This window comes from Mauremys mutica, chromosome 2 (genome assembly GCF_020497125.1).
Source record: "Mauremys mutica isolate MM-2020 ecotype Southern chromosome 2, ASM2049712v1, whole genome shotgun sequence".
NCBI lineage: Eukaryota > Metazoa > Chordata > Testudines > Geoemydidae > Mauremys > Mauremys mutica.
Window position 1 is genome coordinate 223,653,030 of NC_059073.1, and position 22,735 is coordinate 223,675,764.

Genomic DNA, 22,735 nt, shown 5'->3' on the forward strand with positions numbered 1-22,735 from the left:
AGTTAACACAAGTTAAAAGTACAACTGCCTTGTCTACACTATGATTGTAACATGTTAGCTAACATGGTAAAAACACCTTTTTCCTAGTGTAGACATAGAATCATAGAATATCAGGGTTGGAAGGGACCTCAGGAGGTCATCTAGTCCAACCCCCCGCTCAAAGCAGGACCAATCCCCAACTAAATCATCCCAGCCAGGGCTTTGTCAAGCCTGACATTACAAACCTCTAACGAAGGAGATTCCACCACCTCCCTAGGTAACCCATTCCAGTGTTTCACCACCCTCCTAGTGAAAACGTTTTTCCTAAAAGCCAACCTAAACTTCCCCCACTGCAACTTGAGACCATTACTCCTTGTTCTGTCATCTGCTATCACTGAGAACAGTCTAGATCCATCCTCTTTGGAACCCCCTTTCAGGTAGCTGAAAGCAGCTATCAAATCCCCCCTCATTCTTCTCTTCTGCAGACTAAACAATCCCAATTCCGTCAGCCTCTCCTCATAAGTCATGTGCTCCAGCCCCTTAACCATTTTTGTTGCCAGACTCTTTCCAATTTTTCCACATTCTTCTTGTAGCATCGGCCCAAAACTGGACACAGTACTCCAGATGAGGCCTCACCAATGTTGAATAGAGGGGAATGATCACGTCCCTTGATCTGCTGGCAATGCCCCTACTTATACAACCCAAAATGCCGTTAGCCTTCTTGGCAACAAGGGCACACTGTTGACTCATATCCAGATTCTCATCCACTGTAACCCCGAGGTCCTTTTCTGCAGAACTGCTTCCTAGCCATTCGGTCCCTAGTCTGTAGCAGTGTATGGGATTCTTCTGTCCTAAGTGCAGGACTCTGCACTTGTCCTTGTTGAACCTCATCAGATTTCTTTTAGCCCAATCCTCTAATTTGTCTAGGTCCCTCTGTATCCTATCCCTACCCTCCAGTGTATCTACCACTTCTCCCAGTTTAGTGTCATCGGCAAACTTGCTGAGGGTGCAATCCATGCCATCCTCCAGATCATTAATGAAGACATTGAACAAAACTGGCCCCAGGACCGACCCTTGGAGCACTCCACTTGACGTGGCTTTTAAGGCCCCTTTACACTGCCAGGGAGACATTAAGAGGCCTTAGTGTAAAAGAGAATCAGTCCCACTGTCTTTATTATGGGGAAATAGTATTGTCTGTGACAGGCACACACATTTATTCTCTTTTATAATAACGAACATGAAAATATTGCAGCATCTGAAAGTTGGAGCTGAGAGTCAAAGACCAAAAGGTCAGAGAGAAGAGTAATGGCAAAATGTGAGAAATGCTATAGCTAGATCCTAAGCTCCAGTCCAGCATTTCCAAGACGTGAGTTAGTAACAATTCTCCAAAAGCATCTCTGCATTTCATAAATACTGGTCCAGGAATTTGCTGTTGGCATATGGTGAGAAAATGAAATGGATTCTCTCTGTATGAGGTTCAAATTTTTCTGGGTATTACGAAGCAAACTCCTATACCATGATTCTAAGACACCCTTAAGAGGTACAGAGGACTGAGTGCTCTCTATGTGGAGCAATTTTGTCCGAGATGCTAAAAAGACCTGGCTTAAAACAGCTCGATGGTCTCATCCACTCCTAAACTTTAGAAAAACAAGTAAATCCAATTTGAGATTTACAGAAAATCCAAGGCACACAGTTCCTCAACATTACACCCCCACTTCACATTCCTCAGTACTATTAGTCACTTCACCTGTTTCAGTCTAACTAAATACATTCCTAAACAAAAGCTCTTTGCTAAAATAGGGTTAAGGTGGAAAGTATGCTTCAATGGAGTCCAGCTAACACCCAAGAATAACATTAAACTTTCTTTTCAAAAACTCTACACTTTTAAAGAACAAACAAACATTATAATGTCTGGCAATGAACAGTTAAGAGACGGCTGCCATATAATCCTTCATCACTCATTCTTATGCCACCCACTCAACCTTAATATTGCCCCCTATGATTTCCAAAAGCACAAAGTTTTAAATAAACTCATGACTCAAAGATTACTGAAAATGGATCTCTTGAACAGGATATGAGATTTTATAATTTAACAAAAAAGACTGACATTCAAGAAGAAAAATGCACATTTTCAAATAACCTACAAAATAATAGAGTAGTATTGTAAAAATATTTCAGCCACATTCCCATTTCTACTCCTGCGTGTGGGACGTTTTCCAGGAGAACAAATCCCAATGGACAAAAGTTTACTTGTGAATACAGGATAATAGGAATTGCCTTATTGAGTTAGATCGGTGGTCCATTTAATACAGTATCATCTTTGTGAGAGAGGCCAACCCCAGATACTTCTGAAGAAGGAACAAGAAACCTCAAATTAAGCAATTATGGAATAGGCTGCCTAAAAGGAAAAATTTCCTCCTAATTCCAGTCAAGTAGTGGTTGGCTTATGCGCTTGTGACTGAAAGCACCCTGGAATTCAAACCCTACAAACTATTGTTCTTTGCACAAAACATGCCTTGCAAAGTACTGTTTGAAAAATAACAACTCACTGATCAATAGTATCATGGCAAAATGTATGTAGCAACATTATATGCAGTTATTAAATCCCCACATGTTCAAAACCACACAGCCCTGACTAGGCAAAAGCAGTTAAACAGGTCAATCCTGAACAATGGAATGTGTGGTTACCTCAATTTACATATAAGTAGTAAACCGGGTCCTCGAATCGGTGTGTGGGGGGGAATGACAGGAGACAGGGCAAATCTGCATTTCAGCAAACATAGATGAGAAAAAAGAGTATGGAGCCTCCTACACCACCATGTTGCCTTCTTTATTGTTTGAATAAACTTTGCTTTGAGAGGTAATCATCAGAAGAATCCACTTCGAAGAGAGACTGGACTATAAAAGCGAGGGGCAAAAACACACCAAATCATATCTCTTCTACCTAAGAAGACTAAGGAACCAGCCCTTTAACTTTGTGGGAACAGCCTGTCCTGACAATTTGGTCATCCATATTGCTAGGAACATTTGGTAAAGATTTTACCTGGAACAAAGTTTAGCTTGTTGCCTTTTAGTTACTAAAAAGTTTTATCTTTATTTCTCTTGTAACCATTTCTGACTTTAATACCTACCCGCTACCTGAATTTACTTAAAATCCTATCTTCTTTTGTTAATAAACTTGTTTTATTTTTTAAAATCTAAACGAACCCAATGATGTGTTTAAACTAAACTGATTGGTAAAGTAGCAGACTCTTGAATATTGACCTTTACAGGGGCAACAGACCTTTAATATCTGAATTGTCCAGGAGAGGGCTGGATAGTTCAGAACACCCATTTGGGGGGAAATTTGGGGGTGGGAGTTTGTTTGGTCATCTTGCAAGTCATAACCAAGGCTGGTGGAAGCCAGGGTGTGACTGGAGTATTGCTGACAGGCTGCTGGGGTCAGAGTTGCTGCATCAGGGCTGCAGCTATACACAGACATTCAGAATATAACCTTCCTGCTGTTAGGCTGTTTGTGAGAGGCTCAGGTTGGGTGCTACAACAACAAAGCATTATGAGGCACTCAGTATTACGGGGCAGTTGGTGACGCAGACCCTCACTGGTCTGGATTGCACCTCAGAATGTGACAGCCCTGAAGCATGAAAGTTTCTTCTGATACTTTTCTTTCGGTATCCTAGCTAAAGGAATTCTCTATACTCTCATTATCCATATTGATGTCTAATACTTCTTTTGAATCCTACAAGTGTCTTTGCCTCAATGAAACCTAGTAGCAATGAATTTTAGAGGTTACTTATGCATTGTATAAAAAGAATTTCCTTTTATTTGTATTAATCTAGTTGCCCTTTCAGTATTCATTGACTGTTCCCCTGTTCTTGAATTATGAGAGGGTAAATATGGTACCTGTGACAGAGCGTACCAGGCTGCTGGAGGCTTCAGGGTCCTACCACACTCAGTCCCAGACAGCAGCAGTGGAACTAAGTCCTCCAAGTAGCCTAGAGAGACTGCATTGGATGCAGCCAATCAGAGAGGGGCTGCAGGGAGCAGCCAATCTGGGCCCAGCAGCACCATGTAAAGGGAGTTGAAATGCAGAGCAAAGGGCAGTTGCTGCCTGGAGCCAGAGGAGTGAGGATGGTTCTCCTGGCTGGCTGAAGGACCTCCGGAACCTCAGACAGAGCAGTTGCTGGCAGGAACCAGGGGAGCAAGAAAGAGCTCCTGGCTGGCTGCTGGGACGCAACCAGAGCAAGGCCCTGAGGTAAGGACGAAGAATTCGCTGGGGCCACAGGGAAGTTGCCAGGGATTCATAGCAGTGATGTAGTTTAGTTAAAGGGACTTGGTGGATGGCTGTTATCTATAGGGTCCCTGGGCTGGGACCCGGAGTAGTGGGCAGGCCACGGTGGAAGTGGCCTGGACTTTGATGTACCCCCAGAAGGGAAAATGAACTGTTTCATGGCACAGCTGGAGAGCTGGGGTCAGAAAGGCTCAGAGTGGGCAAAGATACTGCTCCCAAGGACAGAGCCCTTGGGATACGGCTTGATACCAGGGCTGAGACCATTTAAAGACTGCTGGACTAAATAAGGACCTGAGCCCAGGAAGGACTACAGGAAGAGAAAGGCCAACTGAGGAGTACAGGGACAGGACCCTGTTGGACTGTTTACCCCAGAAGGAGTTTGATTTGTATTTCACATATGCACTGTGTGAGACTCGGCCAGAGGGCCGAGTCGCTGAAGACCCACCACAAGCTGAGAGAGTGCAGGCACACGCATTTGGACAAGAGAGGTGAGTACCACCCTGTTATAGTGCCTGGCTGACCTTCTCTGTGGATCTTTACTGCTCTATTTTTGTAATTAGAGTAGATAACTTTCCTGAATACAGTGACTATTGTTATTTTATAACACATGCGGAGGTGGGGAGAGGGATACAAGAGTGTCTGAACCTGACAGGAGTTTCCAGTTTGCTTAAGCAGATGGGCAGATGCTTGGTTCAGTTGTTATTTTTTCCTAAATTGTTTGCTCATTCTAATTCTGATACAGTTTTCTGAATACTAGTTAACAACCTCCTTAGATTTCAGCTTGAGTACTTTTGATGTCAGGAAAATCAATTTTTGAACAAGTAAATCAAGAGCAGTGAGTCATTTCTCTAATTAGGGCACGGACGTTCTTCTAAAGTTACACTAGATTTATCTATACAGTGATTTTAATACCAAAGCACTAGAAAAATATCAGTAAGGAGATAACAAAATCAGCAGAAATATGATATAAAGAGTACAAGTAGTAGTCTCCAAAGAATACGTCTGTTAGTCTATAAGGTGCCACAGGACTCTTTGCTGCTTTTACAGATCCAGACTAACACGGCTACCCCTCTGATACTTTTTCACTAGGAGGGTGATGAAGCACAGGAATGGGCTACCAAGGGAGGTGGTGGAATCTCCTTCCTTAGAGGTTTTTAAGATCAGGCTTGACAAAGCCCTGGCTGGGACGATTTAGTTGGGGATTGGTCCTGCTTTGAATAGGGGGTTGGACTAGATGACCTCCTGAGGTCCCTTCCAACCCTGATATTCTATGATTCTAAATGCAGTGTCAGTCTACAGATGAGGAGAGAGGAGGTCGTGAGAAAAAAATGTTTATGCTTGCACATAAACACTTCTGTAAATACCAACGAATTATTAATCTGCCTTGAAGTTTCTTAACCAATCTATAGAATGAGAAGTGCTAATAGAATGAGGAGTACCAGGCAACTATGCAGATTCAAGCTCTTAGACAGCTTTCCCCTGTTTTTCTTTGGGTGGCTTTTGTTACATTTCTACTTTGTTGATATTGGCTGAAAAGTGGGAGCTGGCTCTGTGACTTTGGAGAGGGATATATGTTTGCAATCATTAGTACTTGCTTCACATATTTTTATGTCCATATGTCTTGATTTGCAAATTAGCTCAATCATGAAAACGAGGTGGGGAACAGTGGGACTGTTACACTAATTTCCCTAAACCACACCTCAACACTTATAGTCAATTTTGTGAATCAGATTTTGCAAAAGCAAAATATATATTCCAGCTCAAGCTATATCTACACTTCAAATGCTGGAGAGTCACAGCTGTAGCACTATAATGTAAACTCTTGCCACAGCAACAGAAAGGATTTTGCCATTGCGATAGTTAAATCCGCTCCGTCAAGAAGTGGCAGTTAGGTCAACATAAGAGTTTTTTATTCTTTACCTGGGGCAACTTAAAAAAGTGCAAGAACAGAAGTGAGGTCAAAAGGGTGCCAGAGGGAAACACTGAGCAGAGAACCCCAGAGTAGGCTGTGAGAACTGTGGTCCTACTCACAAAAAACAGCAATGGTCTCCGCTCAATAATTGGGAGGGGCCTTGGGAACATGCGGGTCAACTACACGGCTTGGGACAATTATAAAAGACCGATAATGTGAGTGAGGTTAAAGGTTCAGGAAAAGGGTGCCAGCAAGAAACACTGAACAGAGAACTCCGAAGAAAACTGTGAGAAGTGTGGGATTGACTCCACAAAACATGAAAAGGCTGGGTACCATCACTGCAAGCTTACCAACTCTGCCATGCCACTGTACCTCAGTGCTCTTCTGGACTAGCCACCTCAGAGATGAATGGTTAGTGTCTATGGCCCATTTTCATTCCTTGCTCTCCTACACTAAGAATGCCAGCAACATGCAAATTATAGTTATAGATTTTGTGATGTGGACAAATAATGATTCTTTAACGAACAGGAACCAAACTCAGACGTTCTAAGCTATAAAGTTTTTCAGAATATATCCTTCACAGCTGATGTTTGCAAAATTAATTTCAGACTGACTCAAGTTAGGAGACTGGCATATCTAGCCACTCACACCTTTGACACACACACAGAATAATATAGTGGTACACAATGAGTGTGGCACACCTTCTTATGAACAGCAAGTTGGTGTACTCTTGTATCCAACTGAAACTGTTTAAAAAAGAAAAAAATATATACCAAATCAACATTTTTAAATTTGGTGATGAATGGCCCAGTAAAACAAGAGGCAATTGGGAACTTTTGGATTGAGCCTCAACTGCATCTTGTTAAGTCTTTTTGAAACTATTCTCTCTTTAAGCATCACACCTTTAAATGGTTTCCTGGCATGATTTTGGTACTTTTTGTATGTTGATTTATCAGGAAAAATGTTTTTTATACTTTTTTCATATTAGAAATTCAATGTCTAACCTAGGCTGGAAGATTGACGGGAGCACTATAAAATGGTGAAATGACAAGCGTGAAAGTTGAGCAATTGAAGGGATTATTGTCATCTTGTTTGGAACTTTTTTTTTTTTCAAGGACTATTTAAAATTTTAAATAAAAGGTAGCCATTGTTAAAGATTAACACCCTCGCCCTTTCAATTAATTAATATGTTGGCAGTCACAGTGAACATCCACAAAATCTCCCAGAGGTTTTCAAGCAACACCAGAGAAGAGCAGGATTGAAATTCCTATTTCTAAACTTAAAAACTCTTTCAGGACTTTGTAATACATCATAAAGTAAAATACAACACAAGCAGTATAATTTTAAAAATCCTTTGCAAATCTTCTATAACAGGATTTGGACCCAAAAACTTATGAACCAAAGTCAGCACCTGTGTCATTATAGGCTACATTTTTTGCTTAATATCAAAGAAAAATTCAAGGGATAAACTATCGAGAAGGTATACCCAAGCCCATCAATACAACAGACACATTGACTCTAACAATTAAAAATTTATTTCAAATGTGTTGGAAGGGTAACAGGGCTGAACAAGGTATGTGCCTTAGTTCACACTAGCCTTTCTCTGCAGATGATATTTTCTGAAAATCAGACACAATTTACTACGTTGTCACAGAGTGCACCACTCACTGCTGGTCTGGCACCTCCTTCTGATCACTTTGGTGATTAGCCCTCAAGGCAGACTCCTCCTTCCATGGTTTGCATGCCATGACAATGTGGTGGGGAATGCAGGCACTCAGTCGCCTGAGATATAAGTGGAGGGTGAAAGACTGGGCATGTGATTACCCTGGATAGAAGGGGAGTCTAAGAAACTGTAAAGGACTTTATCAGCCAGTCATCCCAGATACCAGGGAGAGTGAAGAGACTTAAGTAGTAGAAAAGGCAAGGGACAATGGAGCCGCCACATGCAGAAGCCTTTTCAGCAGAAGGCAAGTGTACTTTCCCAAGCTGGAACCCAGTGTTGCCACTCCCATCCCAGGGGGCCGACAACTAATGGGGATTCAGGCACTTGTTAGTCAGGTCTTAGAGATCCAACAGAGACAATGGGAAATGCAATTATACCTGCAGGATTATTTGGCAATGTTGGCCAAACTGCAACAGGGTTTGCTTAGGATCCTCCAGGCACAGATTGGCAGAAGCTACGGAGAAGCCAGGGAGCACAGAACTAACTGAATAAGGCTCAGCTGGGCAGGAACAGGCAGTGCCTGTAAAGCCAGGTAGCAGGTAACAGAATGGGGCTGCTGCTGCTGCTGCTGGGAAGGAGCTGTCACTTCCTGGAAAGAGGGAGAAGTACTGGAAGGCTGCAGAGGCATGTATGCTACAGTCACTCCCTGGGAAGGAGGAGGAGAGTTTGGAGCTGTATGCCCAGAGAAAAGAGGGAAACCAGAGTGGTAGAAAACAGACTAGGGAAGGAGCAGAGGGCAGGAGACTAGTGAGGGCAGAGAGAGGAAAACTAGAACTGCTGGGTTCAGGGTCCCTGGACTGGAACCCCGAGTAGAGGGTGGGGCTGGGTTCCCCTACCAGCCACGGAAGGCATGAGATAGAGCGGTGGGGCAGTGAAAGGGAAAACTGCCTGAGACTGCTAATATGGAGAGAGCGACTTTGAAAGACTTTGGTACCCCGGAAGGAAGAATGCCGAGTTGATCTAGCCGAAAGGGCTGAGTCACGAAGGAGATGCTGCAGGTCCTGGAGTGAGAGAGGAGCTGCAGACCAAGGACAGAGTCAGAGCGACGGCATGCAAACCATGGAAGGGGGCATCAATCTCGAGAGCTAATCCCCAGAGTGACCAGGAGGAGGTGCCAGCGCAGCGGGGAGTGGTGCAACCCATGACAAACATGCACAGCTTTTTCAAAATATTTCCCCCCTTGACTTTTAACTCTGGATCTTTACATTGATAGCAAACATATTTACAAATGATTATTATATCTCATGCTAAAGTGAACAAGTGTGCACAGAAGCACAAAAGGGAAATAAAGTGTGGATGACTGAAGACAGCATGGTTATAGATCATCCACACTTGCTTGTGAAGCTAAGCTACTGTTTAGATAATCATGGCAGCATTAAGTTTTTCCTAACATGGCAGGATTCACCGTGTAGGTTAGAAAAGTTTAGTAATCATACAGAAGAAACATAAAGTAATACATTTCCCCACCCCAGGTGTAGCACCAGAGGACACTGCCACTCTCATACCTCTTTGAGGAACAATTCCTTCACTGCCATCTCCTTGCTGCTGGGGGGGCGGGATGGGAGAAGCAGTAGCCAAGCAGTGCATGCCTACTCCTGTGAGCCTGCGCTCTTGGTTGGAGCCAGAGAGTTGTAAGGGGGCCTTTTAGTTCCTTGCACAGGTGGATAGGCCAAATAACAGTCTAGTCCAAAGTCCTTTTTTCTCAGAAGGTTCTTTTTGGTCTCACATAGCCCGAAGCTTTCATGAGCTGATTCAGCTCCCACTCAAGTCAACAGACTTCCAAGAACTTCACTGGCAGGTGGATTAGGCCATTACTAACCCCTTGAAATCCTGCATCATGGAAGACTGGTTGACAATGTCACTCACTAGTGCCAGCACTCACTTCTACACCCATGATAGGCTCAGCATGCTCTTTCTGCAGTTGTCCTAGCCCCTACCATCCTGGCATGGGAATCCCTCAAACCAGGAATCAAATCCAAGTTTCTTGCCTACCACTGTAGAAAATTACTACCAGGCTGTTGGGCCACTCAGTTAAAGGAAATGTATAGCAGCTCAATGCCAAGAAACAGCATCCAATCTTCCAAGAAGTATGTGAAAGCACACATACACTTTTCTTCAACAGCTGTGCTATTTTGCAAGACAGGTTTCTTTCACTGACACCAAGAACCGATCATTGTAGACTCTGTTTAAATCACAGTTATCTCCTCAGAGTTGTCCCATGTGTTTCCTTGGAGGCTAGCCGTAGTTTCATTGCTTTTTAATTAACTGTACACACGAGAACTAGATTCTACACACATCTAGTTAGCAGCTTTCAATGTCTCCCAGTCACGAACAGTCTCATAGTTATACTTTAAAGGAAGAATAGCTTTCTTCTGTTATAAATAGAGGTCACCACAAATTGCAGAGGACCTAAATATTTTATGATTTTCTTATGGAATAATCAAGGACTCAGTATTTCACTACAACAAACTTAGCTGGAAAAAGTTACACTAAAATTCATGCATTTCATTTTCAACTTATTAGGAACCTATTAACAACAAAACCATTTTAATCCATTCATGATGCAATTAGTATTAAGATTTACAGTATGGGATGTCTGTCAAAGTTGGCAGGCATCAATATTCTTATGTTTTAAAATTTTAACTATGTTTGAAGTGAATTTAGTGCTGAGGAACGGTTCAGGCCTGAGAGGATTGGAAAGGGAAGCAGAACGCATGCAGAACGCATTCACAGAATGCATGCAGCAGAGGCATCACCAACGTGATTTGCTTTCTGGTAGCACCCAAAGTATGCTAGGGCTTTCCAAATATACAGCAAGGCAAGTCCCTGCCCCACAGAGTTCACATGAGAAGACAACAAGCACTGTGGGAAATGTGAAGAGAGAGGGATCAAACATGCAATCAGACACTTTCTGTCACAGTATCAACAAGATGGCCCTCTTCCATTGGTGTGTAGCAGACAATAGGATCCAGAAGTGAGAAACCCCAGCTGTACCCCATGTGTTTCCAGGCACAGCTCCTTTCCTATCCTGGCAGCAAGGAGGAGGGTGCCAGCACCACTGGGGCATAAATTGTTGATGGCAGCAGCAGATGGAAAGAGAGGAACTCGTATCTGGGAGCTAATTAGGCCCAGATGATCCTCATGAGGGGCTGGATTACACCCATGACAGGGAAAGATGGGTGTTTTGCTGATCAAAAGACAGGGCTAGAAGCGGTGGGGAAATAAGAGCTACCTCATTTCCTGTGTACTGTTCTGCTGGTAGTTTATTGCTAACTGTATGACAAGAATGCAGCCAGAGACCTTGTTGCCAGATTTGTACTTTGATTAAATTAGAACTAGGAAATAATAATAAAAAAAACCCGCAACTCAGAGAGGATTCTTCCAGTGGACTCTCTTGCTAGCTGCTCCAGCCCTGGCCCTCTCACAACTAGCTTGTCCCTAATAAGATTTTTACAAAAAGTATTCTGGCTCATAAGTTAGACTTAACAGGGTTATATTATCCTGCCTCTCTTCTTCACCTGCTTTTCTCCTTAAAAATTAATACTTCCTCGTTTCACATTTCATTTTGCCACCTTCTTGTCATCAAGGGATCTCTCATTGCTGTGGGATGTGATATTTCAAAAAGACATTGGCCCTGCCAATTCTTTATTCAACTCCCATAGAATCATAGAGTGTATCCTATCCAATGTGGGTGATTTGTTAACATCCAATTTATCCATCACTCTCTGCATCTCTGCACTTTTATTGTGATGAATGGCTATTGTTTGCCTGCTGTTGTTTTTCTCCTTAGAAAGGAGATTTGTTTTGAACACGCCTACAAACTGTTGCAATTCCTCTGGAGTTGTAGTGTCCTCTTTTAGCTGAATTCCAGATTTACCACTTACGGCATCTATTTTTTCCATATCTTCCTTCCCTATCCAATAATGTTGCTCCTACTAGTTCTTGCCAACACTTTCCATTCTGGGCTCGCATTTTGCATCCCCAATTATTTTCTTGCATGATTTTACTAACTTGCCCACAGTAATTAACTCACTAGAGTGAGAAAAAGTATAATATAATGCTGACTTTTTTTTTGCCATACCTTACTCTTGGAATCACTGTAGATTTGTTGGAGGGGACTGATGCAAAGTATCTGTCCCCCCAGATCAATGCAGGTCCACTCCTTCCAGTCCAGAATCTAAATCTCATGCTGTACCAAATAGGGGTCTTCTGTGAGATCAGAAAGGGGGAAGATGGTGATGCTGGATCTGGCATGACCAGCTACCCTTCTGCACCTGATCTGGGTCCCATTCACTTCCACTCATGACAGTGCTGGGGACAATCAAAACCTTAAGACCCTTAACTCACCTTAAGTAATATTTATTCGCCTGAGTAGTTCCACTGTGGATAGGGGGCTGGATTAAGAGAGAGGAGAGCTAAGGCGTGATTCTCTGCTGCCCTGTACCTTGTGTAGTTGCTTACACAAGTCCAAATTGAGTATAAATTATTACCAGGTCAGAATAGTTGCATTTTACTCCTGCTTTGCAGAGGTGTAAATGACTACATAAGGCACAATGCAGTGGAAAATAAGGCTGCCAAATTCTATTCCTGGATCTGCAACTGATTTGCTTGTGACTTAGGCAAGTCACTTAACCTCTCTACGCCTCAGTTTATCTATCTGTAAAATGGAGATAAAGTTTATCCCATTTTGAAGAACATTTTGAGATCTATGAGTGAAAAGCCCTAGATAAGTGCTGCTATTATTTTTTTGAATGTCATTACTTTTCCCAGTGATCTTCTGGAGAGTGGTGGGGAAGATGTATAGTTCATAGTGAACAACTATTTGATTTGAACTGACATTCAGAAAAGGGATATTTATGACCTCCCAAGTTAATTACATAATCGTTTCTTTTTTGTATACAAAAAAGAAACATTCTGTGAAAAATGATGTAGCATTCTGAGAAGCCTATTTTTATCTACCTGACATGCTTCCTACATCTCATGGTGAATTACAGTAATAGGTAATAATAGGAATCTTGCTTGACCCATTTGTTGATATAATATATTGCTACTCTGTTGTCCAGCATTACCCTGACAGAATGGTCCTGTACAGTGTGAAGGATGTGTTGAGAAGCAAACTTAGCTGCTCTCAGCTCCAAGATGTTGATGTGCATCTCTTGTGCAGACCACTTGCCCTTGGCTGCCCTTGAAAGTGAGTGTCCCACCCCAAAGATATTTTTTTTTGTTGTGAGGATCTTTGAGGGTGGGCGATCTGAGAATGGGGTTCCCACACAGAACCACCCTTCAGTGGGTCCTTCCACCACCTGAGAGAGACCAGAACATTCTGAGGTACTGTGATGCATTTGGAGAGACTGTGTCTATTTGGGGTGTAAACAGTCCTCAATCACGTCTGAAGGCACTTGAGGTGAAGTCTTGCATGAGTTGTAGGCAGGTCCTTGCAGTTGTTTGCAGGCTGCACTGTACTGTCCAGATTAGACTGTATGCAATGTAACTGTAGCAGTGTCAGTCCCAGGATATTAGAGAGACAAGGTGGAGGTAATACATTTTATTGGCCAAACTTCTGTTGGTGAAAGAGACAAGCTTTCGAGCCACACAGAGAATCTGTCCTTTGCGAGGTAGGTTCTGGCAGTTGGGAGTCCACAGTGGTTCAATTAAATCTATTCTTTGTACTAAGGTCAATGAAGACTTCTTTAAATTGATGCAAAGGAACTGGAATAAGGCTGGAGCCTTGGAGGTTACAAACTGGATGTCCAGAGCTGATTGACTTTGGAAGAGCCAAATCATCCAGGTATGGGATTACTGCTATGTCCCACTGACATAAATGAGCTACCGCTCCTGAGAGAAGTTTTGTAAAGTCCCTCAGGGCTGTGGAAAGCCCAAAAGGAAGGACTCTGTACTGGTAGTGTTCTGAGGCAATTATGAAACGTAAGAAGTATTTGTGGGATGGGTGGATAGCTGTATGAAAGCAGGTGTCCTGAAGGTTGAGGGCAGCAAACCAGTCTCCAAGAACTAGGGATGGGATTATAGTGACTAATATCACCATCCTGAACTACTGTGAAAGAATACAGGTATTCAGGTTTCCATTTTCTTCCTTGTTGGGTCAATCGCCATCCTCTGCCCCTCTTGAGTACTAGGAAATAGTTGGAATAGAACCTTCCTCCAATGAACTCTGGGGGAACCAGTTCGATCACCACCCAAAGCAGGAGAAACTGGACCTCTTGTTTTTAGAGCTCTTCATGAGAGGGATAACTGAAGAGGGACAAGAAAAGGGAGTAGAGGTGGATGGAATATCCCATGTGGATCACCTCCAAGTTCCATTTGTCTGAGGTTCCCAGGCAGGGAACAAGTGGGATAGTTGGTCTGAAAAGGGGTGGTGGATGGAATCATTCAGTGCAGGATCTGGGAAATTAGGTTACTCAAGGCCCTTGACTGAGATGTCAAAACTATTTCTTAGACAGAGGTGCAGATGATGTTGTCGTAGAAGGGGGCAGTCCCCTTTTTTGATGTCTAGATCTCCTCTGAAAGTCAGAATGTGTAGGAAAAATCTGTTGCAGATGTTAGAGCACTGTGATATTTGGGAACTACTAAACCATCTGTTTGTTGCAGGACCGTAAAGTCCCAGTACAGAAAGGTCACCCTCAAGTCCTTCAGAATGTGGAGGGAGGAGTCCTGGTCTGTACTGCAGAGTATAGGTCCTTCAAAGGGGAGGTCTTCTGGTTTCCTATGAGAGGTGCAGGATACAGTTGAAGACTGAAGCCATGATGCTCTCTGCATGATCACAGTCATGGCTAAGCATCTAGAAGTTATGTTGGCGGCATCAAGAGCAGCCTAAATGGAGGTTTTTGCTATCAACTTACCCTGCAAAATGAGGGCCTGTAATTGTTCCCTTTGGTGCTATGGCAGATGTTCAGTAAAATGTGTACATGTAATAAGTGTCAAATCATATTTTGACAACAGAGCTTGGGTAGTTTGCCACGCAAAATAGGAGAGCTGCCAAGAAACAGCTTTTTTCTATCCAGGAGGTCTAAATGTTTGGACTCCTCATCATAAGGAGAGAGTCTAAAGTGGACTTTGTCAGTTTCTTTCACTAGCAACGTTCACCACCAGGGAACTAGGAGTGGAATGGGAAAAGTGCTTCATTCCTTTAGACAGAATATAATCCATTTTATCTGCCTGCTTATAGGTGGGCTGGATAGTGTCAGGTGTTTGCCAGACTATGAAAGCAGATGATAGCAGAGCCTCGTTGATTGGAAGGGCAATTTTCCCAAGGGTCAATATCTAAAATGTCCCCCAAAGAGTGTTGAGACTCCTGGACCTCTTCTAAAGAGATATGAAAGGATTCTGTCAGATATTCCATGAGGTCTTGGAAGGTCTTAAAATCATCAGTAGAAGAAGGTGGTGGGGGCACTGCCACCTCATCAGGGGTGAAGAGGACTTTACTGATGGGGGAGATCTTCCTTCATCCTGTAGATCCTGATGTTCTTGAGTGCCTCCCGGTGCCGAAGGAACATAAAGTACCAGAGGGCAATTGTGTGGTTCCAAAGTTTAGTTAGTTGGTGCCTGTGAGTGATGTGGAACTGGTGGGCATTGGGGTCTCTTTCTGGCTGGTACCCTACAAAATTTTTCACCAAGGTGACACCAGGGATTTCAGTAAGTCCACTGAGCAGGTGGGCAAGGGAAGGGTCCCTGCAGATACTCATAACTAAGGCTTTGAATTGGTCACAGATTCCATGATTTTACATGACCACTGCAACTTCAGCCCGTAGTGGCAGGGCTCCAGTTTCCATGATTTATTTATTGCCCACATCCTGTATGTGACTTTTACTAAAAATACCTGAACCAAAATCTTAGCCTTACTCATACACCCCGGATTTAGGGTATCTGGTGGGGTCCGGAATATCCTCTTCAGTATGCTGACTCAGTGGGGTGTGATGGTATGGTGCCTAAACAGAGCCATGTACTGAAACCTCAGAGTCCAAAGAGGTATCACCCCATGGGCTTAAAGTAGGAGCAGCATGTATAGGTGCTGGTAGCAAAGGCTGGAGGTCCAAACAGGATTCAATTCAGGAGGATTATGGTTGCAAATGTCTGAACAGTACCAGAGAAACAACAAGGAGTCCAGTGGCACCTTAAAGATAACAGATTTATTTCAGCATAAGCTTTTCTGGGTAAAAAACCCACTTCTTCAGTTGCCGGTGAGTATTTGCTTCAGGTTAGGGGGCTGTCTGTAAGCAAAGACTGGCCTGCCTCCCAAGGTCTGTGAGAGTGAGGGATCGTTTTCCAGGATAGGTTGTAGATCGCTGATGATGTGCTGGAGAGGTTTTAGCTGTGGCCTGTAGGTGATGGCCAGTGGTGTTCTGTCATTTTCCTTGTTGGGCCTGTCCTGTTATAGGTGACTTCTGGGTACCCACCAGCAACTGCATACCACACCACAGAAACAGTAACCCAGGAACCAATCCCTGTAACAAACCCCATTGCCTACTCTGTCCCCATATCTACTCTAGCGACACCATCAGAGGACCCAATCAGATCAGCCACACCATCAGGGACTCATTCACCTGCACATCTACTAATGTGATATATGCATCATGTGCCAGCAATGCCCCTCTGCCATGTACATTGGCCAAACCGGACAGTCTCTACGTAAAAGAATAAATGGACAAAGCCAGTAGGAGAACACTTCAATCTTCCTGGACATTCTATAACAGATTTAAAAGTAGCCATACTTAAACAAAAAAACTTCAGAAACAGACTTCAAAAAGAAACCGCAGAACTAAAATTCATTTGCAAATTTAACACCATTCATTTGGGCTTGAATAGGGACTGGGAGCGGCTGCTCACTACAAAAGCAACTTTGCCTCTCCTGGAATTGACATCTCCTCATCAATTATTGGGAGTGAACTACATCCACCCTGACTGTATTGGCCCTGTCAACACCAGTTCTCCACTTGTGAAGTAACTCTCTTCTCTTCATGTGTCAGTATAATAATGCCTGCATCTATAATTTTCACCTCTTCTTCAGATGCATGTGGGTTTTTTACCCACGAAAGCTTATGCCCAAATAAATCTGTTAGTCTTTAAGGTGCCACCGGACTCCTTGTTGTTTTTGTGGACACACACTAACACGGCTACCCCCTGATACTTAGTACCAGGGAAGGGGCTCTCCTAGAGGTCTGTAATAGAGGAAACTCCAGTTCCTCCCGTATGAAAAGATCCTCCAGGGAAAGAAATCTGGAGAATGCTGGGGGGCTTTGGCATCCAGAAATCTGAGTCAGTACCAAGGTCTGGAGAATGGTGTCAAGATGGTGAGTGTGGCACTGTAGAGGAACTTCTCTAACCCCAGAGCTCTGGCATAGGGAAGGTAACAGTACCACCATGTGAATAAGAGGCCTGTACACATCTTGGTACTGAGAGGTGTTCATAGAATCATGGACTTTAAGATCAGAAGGGACCATTATGATCATCTAGTCTAACCTCCTGCACAACGCAGGCCACAGAATCTCACCCACCCACTCCTGTATCAAACCTGTGTCTGAGCCACTGAAGTCCTCAAATCATGGTTTAAAGACTTCAAGGTGCAGAGAACCTTCCAGCAAGTGACCCGTGCCCCATGCTGCAGAGGAAGGCGAAAAAACTCTGCCAATCTGCCCTGGAGGAAAATTCCTTCCTGACCCCAAATATGGTGATCAGCTAAACCCTGAGCATGTGAGCAAGACTCACCAGCCAGACACCCAGGAAAGAATTCTCTGTAGTAACTCAGATCCCACCCCATCTAATATCCCATCACAAGCCATTGAGCATATTTACCGCTAGTAGTCAAAGACGAATTAATTGCCAAAATTAGGTTATCCCATTATACCATCCCCTCCATAAACTTATCAAGCTTAGTCTTGAAGCCAGATATGTCTTTTGCCCCCACTATTCCCCTTGGAAGGCTGTTCCAGAACTTCACTCCTCTGATGGTTAGAAACCTTTGTCTAATTTCAAATCTAAACTTCCTGATAGCCAGTGTACATTTGTTCTTGTGTCCACATTGGTACTGAGCTTAAATAGTTCCTCTCCCTCCCTGGTACTTATTGCTCTGATATATTTATAGAGAACAATCATATCTCCCCTCAGCCTTCTTTTGGTTAGGCTAAACAAGCCAAGCTCTTTGAGTCTCCTTTCATATGACAGGTTTTCCGTTCCTTGGATCATCCTAGTAGCCCTTCTCTGAACCTGTTCCAGTTTGAATTCATCCTTCTTAAACATGGGAGACCAGAACTGTACACAGTATTCCAGATGAGGTCTCACCAGTGCCTTGTATAAACGGTACTAATACCTCCTTATCTCTACTGAAAATTCCTCGCCTGATGCATCCCAAGACTGCATTAGCTTTTTTCACAGCCATATCGCAGATGGCAGCTTGTGCTGTTTATTAGAAGACTTCTCCACACACTACTTTTTGTGTGGTACCAACAGCTCAGTACCAGAATCAGATGCAGTCACAGCTGCACCCTTTGAGGGGCGGGAGATCTCAGAGTAGGATTTAGGGGGTGACCTACCCCTCTTTCTTGTTTCCCTGATAGGGGAAAGAGGCTTCTTAGATGTCCTAGCCTCTGAAGATGCTGCTGGAGCTGCAATAGCCATTGAAGCAACCTGGGAAGTTGAGGCTGATGTACAAGGGGGGAAGCTGACCTCTTTGGGGCTGGTGAGTGTTCCTTTAGGAGCTTCAGTCTAACCTCTCTATCTTTGCAGCACCTGCCTTTATACCCCGTACAGACCTTACACTTGGATGGAATATGGGTGTCTCCGAGGCAGCAGAGGCTGCTCGAATGCCTGTCGCTATGGGGACAAGACCTGTGGCGGGTCTGGCAGGGCTTAGACTCCAGTGTCTTCGGCATAGCCCAGAGTGCTAAAGGACAAAAACCAGAGATCCAAAAAAGAGGGAGGTGGGGAATAACTTCTCTTCCAAACAAACCTGTGCTGAAACTAAAAATAAATTAAATAACTGAACAAAATAAAGGAAAAAAACTCAGAATAAATTGCTACATAAAGAAAGGTGGGATGCTGAGACCAGCAGGGACACAGTCACTCCATCTCGAGCCACAGGCCACTGAGAAGGAAATGAGTGCTGGCGGGTCCATGCTACCTTATATGCCCTCATTTAGAAGCACAAAGTGCTGCTGTGCACAAGTGCAGGCCCATGAACACTGCTTTGCATTCTCCAGTCAAGCCATGCCTGTGCAGAGCAGGAACATACACTTGAAGAAGCAGCAGATTTGGGAGAATGTCTTAGTTGGGAGGCACAGAAAGGTAGCCATTGGGGAAGGCCTAAGGAAGGCATTTCAACAGCTCAGTAAATGGCAGTTCAGACAGTTCTGATTTTTCATCAACAAAACTCAATGTAACATACAATCTACCAAGACAATCTATGGAAGGCATATGACTGAAGAACTCTTAGTGTGAATTAAAATAATTCGTTAAAAGTCAACACACACGCACATGCACGCGTACATTTCCTAGTCTCTTCTGTTTTAATATCAAAAGCTGTAAATGAAAATACAGTATCAATCATCACAGCCCTATCAGTACGATCAGAGAGTCAGGTACAGTGAGAAAGACTCAAGATTGATACAACTGTGGCCTGCTTAAAAATAAACTCTCTCCTTTGGAAATGGAAAGCATTATAACAGAATACTTAGACCTTAACTTTCTTAAAAAAAATCTCTCTGGTCCTCTGATCAGATGCTTTGCTCAGAAGTAATTTAATTTCCTTATCCACTTCTCAGAAGAAGCAAAGAGCAAACAACTGCAAGGACAATTTAAAAAAACTGCACAAAGGAAGTGGGCAAGCTCAAGTACAGGCAGCTGGAAACTAAAACAGGGAACTAAAAATGTATTAATTGAGACAACTGAATAGAGACACAGGCAAAACTACCAGGAGTGGGAATAAAGCAGACAAACCATTATCAATGATGGAAAAACAGCAATGAACAGAACAGACATGCTAAAAAACCAAAGTAACATATATAATTACCAGACACCACTTTTGAATTTGATTCATTTTATCTTAAGTTACAGTATATTCCACAGAAGTTTCTGTAAACAAACTAGATCCTTCTATATAGTTAGCTAATAACTCTTCAATGAGAATTGAATTGGATGCCCAGATGCCCTTGTTGCCAAAATGGCTAATGGCATTTTGGGCTATATAAGTAGGAGCATTGCCAGGAGATTGAAGGACGTGATCATTCCCCTCTATTCAACATTGGTGAGGCCTCATCTGGAGTACTGTGTCCAGTTTTGGGCCCCACACTACAAGAAGGATGTGGATAAATTGGAAAGAGTCCAGCAGAGGGCAACAAAAATGATTAGGGGGCTAGAGCACATGACTTATGAGGAGAGGCTGAGGGAACTGGGGTTATTTAGTCTGCAGAAGAGAAGAGTGAGGGGGGATTTGACAGCTGCTTTCAACTACCTGAAAGGGGGTTCCAAAGAGGATGGATCTAGACTGTTCTCAGTGGTAGTAGATGACAGAACAAGGAGTAATGGTCTCAAGTTGCAGTAGGGAAGGTTTAGGTTGGATATTAGGAAAAACTTTTTCAGTAGGAGGGTGGTGAAGCACTGGAATGGGTTCCTGGAGAGGTGGTGGAATCTCCTTCCTTATAGGTTTTTAAGGTCAGGCTTCACAAAGTCCTGGCTGGGAGGATTTAGTTGGGAATTGGTCCTGCTTTGAGCAGGGGGCTGGACTAGATGACCTCTTGAGGTCCCTTCCAACCCTGATATTCTGTGATTCTACTAGCTCAAACACAAATGAAAAGATGGCCAAAATCCAATTAGCCAGAAAGGCACTAGGCAGGGTATCTAACTTGGTAATAGCTAAAATGTTAACATTAAGGCTAACAGAACTTTTAATATTAATATAGCCGTATACAATGGAGATAGTTATTCTTTTAGTTATTCATACACAAACTAAGAGATACGGAAGACTCCTATAGGTCAATCTTCCTTTTTAGTTGTGATGTCAATTCTGTATTGGTTATAAGAATTATTATTAAACTATTTCCTTGTCCTTCTTGTTCTCTCCCCAGGCAAAACAATCAGATTTTTGCAACCAATAGAAATATAGAATTTAAGGAAGTTTTCCCACAACAAATAGATGATATGCTAAAAACAATACAATTCGTACCCCATTGACCAGTATTCTCACATGTGATGCTAAATTTTCAGATGAAAGGACCAGAGACTCCATTTTCCAGTCAAAGTGGAAGAAATGCTGAGGCACAAGATTCAGAGAGAGGCCTGGTCCTTAGTCTTCAATGGGTTTTGAAGGAAAGCAAGGGGCAACAAAATAACCCTCCCTGTTAAAGGCTGGAAAACAGACTTTGTTATCACTAGTCAGAAAAGTAATAGGAGACAGACAGTATGACCAACAGTAAGGCTTCTGTGTATATCACAATCTTGATACACAATACAGTATTCTGTTAAAATTCCAACTACACTCCTTTGCAGCTTTCAAGATATGTTGTCCTTACCCATGGTTACAGTGAACAAGTCATGAGACAGCTAGAGACTTTAAGCCCATATGTTAGAAGACTGGCCTTGAGTACAAGTACTTTGAGAGCTTGCAGCCATGTGATGAGATCCTTCAAACCTGATGGATCAGTAATGTCGGGCTGAGTTCTTCAATAGGAGACCTCCATGAAAATTTCAATTGCTGGAGGAAGTGGTGTCAATTATTCAAGTAGGTGGCATTAGTAAGTATTGATCTAATGCTCCAGCAGGGTATTAACAGGGCACTTTGGTGCCAAAGGTACCATCCTTCAGATGATATGTAAAACTGAGATCCTGATTACGTTTTTTCATTATTCTATTGTATTTTTCATTTGAGTATGAGAATTAGCCCTAGCATCCTGGCCAAATTTCTGCTTTTGCAATTACATTTTGCCTGCCTAAATTCTCCCTGAAGTTTCAATTGTACGTGTATTAGTCTTAATTTCTTGTCAGAACCTGTTGTATAGTGATGCTTTGTGCTCTTAAATAGCTGTTGTGTCCTACCCCATGTACGTTATGGGTGAATAAATCCTGATCTGTATCTCAAATGATTGTTGTCAGGATCAGTGAATTTAATGTTTGTACAGTGCTTTGAGATCATTAGATGATAGTTATTTTGAAATTGCCAAGTATAGCTATTATTATAACTTGTATAAAAACGTGCTATGGAGATAATACATTATGAAGAAAACTATATATGGTAACTGCTATACTGGACTTGAAAAGGGAAATCAAACAAGACTAATTTACTGATCTTCCTTTTAATGGCAACTGCTATAATCACAGTTGCTGTCAGACTGACTCAGCCTTTATATCCCGTACCTACACAAAATAATTGTTCAATAAAATCTAGGGTATTTTTTTCAAGGGACAATTCACATCTGAGGAAACCAATACAAAATGTATCCCAACCTGGTCTGTATCAGTTAATATACTTAACTAACCCAATTAGTGGGACTGTCTCATATCCAAATTTCTCACAATATTAAATATTATGACAGTTTTACTGAACCAAACTGAAAATTCATTGTTATAGGAGTGTAATGTGTCTAATAGGACACTACAAAAAAGTTCAACCAGCCTCCTCTTAGTTGCTTTGTATGATCCATGAGACCAACTGCAATATGCTTTCCTCTTGGGAAATGTTTGGTATTAATGTAATGTAAATGTAATCATTTTGCCTTGTCATTTCACTGATTAAGAAAGTTAAAATACCAAATAAAAACAAATCAAAATCCCAAATGAAATATGTTATAAAGAAGATTGTGTCAATGATCAGGCATTCACTGTGTGTAGT

At 42.6% G+C, this 22,735-nt stretch overlaps 1 protein-coding gene and 1 long non-coding RNA gene across 7 annotated transcripts in view; one reads left to right on the forward strand and one right to left on the reverse strand.

The window, feature by feature from the left end:
• The window catches only part of RARB (retinoic acid receptor beta), a 499,718-nt gene that overhangs the window by 304,447 nt on the left and 172,536 nt on the right, over positions 1-22,735 (reverse strand). The window lies entirely within an intron of this gene.
• On the forward strand, positions 4,099-21,576 carry LOC123362757. Its single transcript, XR_006576549.1, has 3 exons — positions 4,099-4,755; positions 13,577-13,690; positions 21,115-21,576. It is a non-coding gene; the product is annotated as an uncharacterized LOC123362757 (long non-coding RNA).